This window comes from Ascidiella aspersa, chromosome 5 (genome assembly GCF_963924565.1).
Source record: "Ascidiella aspersa chromosome 5, kaAscAspe10.2, whole genome shotgun sequence".
NCBI classification, from domain to species: domain Eukaryota; kingdom Metazoa; phylum Chordata; class Ascidiacea; order Phlebobranchia; family Ascidiidae; genus Ascidiella; species Ascidiella aspersa.
In genome coordinates this window covers 12,747,928-12,750,563 of record NC_139451.1, presented here as the reverse complement: position 1 = coordinate 12,750,563, position 2,636 = coordinate 12,747,928, and the positions used below count along the sequence as shown (strand labels likewise).

At 53.9% G+C, this 2,636-nt stretch overlaps 1 non-coding gene across 1 annotated transcript; it reads left to right on the top strand.

Moving 5' to 3' along the window:
- The first annotated feature begins 692 nt into the window (after positions 1-692).
- On the top strand, positions 693-2,503 carry LOC146144157 (small subunit ribosomal RNA). The gene has a single exon (XR_014500527.1). It is a non-coding gene; the product is annotated as a small subunit ribosomal RNA (ribosomal RNA).
- The last annotated feature ends 133 nt before the right edge of the window (positions 2,504-2,636 follow it).

The window sequence follows — 2,636 nt, the reverse complement described above, 5'->3', positions numbered from 1 at the left end:
AGGCCGCGCGAGTATTGAGTACATTTCGGCCGCGCGAGCAAGAGCCTGTATAGGCCGCGCGAGTATTGAGTACATTTCGGCCGCGCGAGCAAGAGCCTGTATAGGCCGCGCGAGTATTGAGTACATTTCGGCCGCGCGAGCATGAGACTGTTTAGGCCGCGCGAACATTGAACATATTTCGGCCGCGCGCGCGAGCAAGCGCCTGTATAGGCCGCGCGAGCGTGTGATATGCCTCGCAATAGTTCAACACCTGGCGCAATCGTGCACCTTTTTTTTACGTTAGAATTTCAAACGGAAGACCCCAGGGACAACACTCATCTTTGCTATACTTGTGGGAGCTGACAAGCTTCGACAAGTAAAGAATCGGTGAAAAGGCGATTGGCTCGCTGGGCAGATGTTGCTGCTGCGCGAAGAGCCGAGTGTCAGTTTGTCGGGTTCTGAGCGGTCGCTTCGGCGAAGTTGTCTGGCGTGCGTTGCGCTCGCGCCGGTGTTGGCGACGTGGCGGTCGAAAGGCCTGCCGACGAAGTCTTACTCCGGCGGGTGCGACGGGCGGTGACGGTTTTCTGAGTTCGGGCAGCCGAGCAAAGAACGAAATTTTAACGGAGAAGCCTTCGGGTTTCGCATCGACCGAGCGACGGCGCCGCATCAGCGGCGCCTCCTTCGTCGGCCTTTCGGGGCTACGCTAAAGTAGCTACCTGGTTGATCCTGCCAGTAGTCATATGCTTGTCTCAAAGATTAAGCCATGCAAGTCTAAGTACGAGCTCTCGTACAGTGAAACTGCGAATGGCTCATTAAATCAGTTATGGTTCATTTGATCGTACGTTTTACGTGGTTAACTGTGGAAATGCTAGAGCTAATACATGCGTGAAGCGCCGACCTCGCGGGAGGCGTGCTTTTATCAGACCAAAAACCGACCGGGCTTCGGCCCGCAACCTTTGGTGACTCTGGATAACTTTGCGGATCGCACGGTCTCGCACCGGCGACGGATCATTCAAGTGTCTGCCCTATCAACTTTCGTCGGTACGGTACTGGCCTACCGAGGTTCTTACGGGTAACGGAGAATCAGGGTTCGATTCCGGAGAGGGAGCCTGAGAAACGGCTACCACATCCAAGGAAGGCAGCAGGCGCGCAAATTACCCATTCCCGACGCGGGGAGGTAGTGACGAAAAATAACAATACAGGACTCTAAACGAGGCCCTGTAATTGGAATGAGTACACTTTAAAACCTTTAACGAGTATCCATTGGAGGGCAAGTCTGGTGCCAGCAGCCGCGGTAATTCCAGCTCCAAAAGTGTATATTTAAGTTGTTGCGGTTAAAAAGCTCGTAGTTGGATTTTGGGCGCAGGCGGCCGGTCCGTCGCAAGGCGTGTACTGGCCGTCCTGGCCTCACCTCCGGTTCTCCGCCGGTGCCCTTGACTGAGTGTCGGCGGCGGCCGGAACGTTTACTTTGAAAAAATTAGAGTGTTCAAAGCAGGCGATTCGCCTGAATAATGGTGCATGGAATAATGGAATAGGACCTCGGTTCTATTTTGTTGGTTTTCGGAGCGCGAGGTAATGATTAAGAGGGACAGACGGGGGCATTCGTACTGTGCCGTTAGAGGTGAAATTCTTGGATCGGCGCAAGACGAACGACTGCGAAAGCATTTGCCAAGAATGTTTTCTTTAATCAAGAGCGAAAGTCAGAGGTTCGAAGACGATCAGATACCGTCCTAGTTCTGACTATAAACGATGCCAACTAGCGATCGGGGGGCGTTAGTTTTACGACCTCTCCGGCAGCTTGCGGGAAACCAAAGTCTTTGGGTTCCGGGGGAAGTATGGTTGCAAAGCTGAAACTTAAAGGAATTGACGGAAGGGCACCACCAGGAGTGGAGCCTGCGGCTTAATTTGACTCAACACGGGAAATCTCACCCGGCCCGGACACAGTGAGGATTGACAGATTGAGAGCTCTTTCTTGATTCTGTGGGTGGTGGTGCATGGCCGTTCTTAGTTGGTGGAGCGATTTGTCTGGTTAATTCCGATAACGAACGAGACTCTGGCTTGCTAACTAGTTACGCGACCCAATCGGTCGGCGTCTAACTTCTTAGAGGGACTAGTGGCGTTTAGCCACACGAGATTGAGCAATAACAGGTCTGTGATGCCCTTAGATGTTCGGGGCCGCACGCGCGCTACACTGACCGGATCAGCATGTGCTCGCCTTGGCCGACAGGTCTGGGTAACCCGCTGAACCCCGGTCGTGCTAGGGATAGGGAATTGCAATTATTTCCCTTGAACGAGGAATTCCCAGTAAGCGCGAGTCATTAGCTCGCGTTGATTACGTCCCTGCCCTTTGTACACACCGCCCGTCGCTACTACCGATTGAATGGTTTAGTGAGGTCCTCCGATTGGACCTGGCGCGGCCGGCAACGGTCGAGCCGGCGTCCGAGAAGACGATCTAACTTGATCATTTAGAGGAAGTAAAAGTCGTAACAAGGTTTCCGTAGGTGAACCTGCGGAAGGATCATTAACGGTCTCGCAAACGCTTCGGCGAACGCGAAACTCGGACAAGCGAGAGAAAAAGTTTTTGCTACCCGGCGCCCGACCCGCGAGGAGCGGCGCGCCGGCCGGCGATTCGGTCACCCGGTAATGTTTGCGCGTCG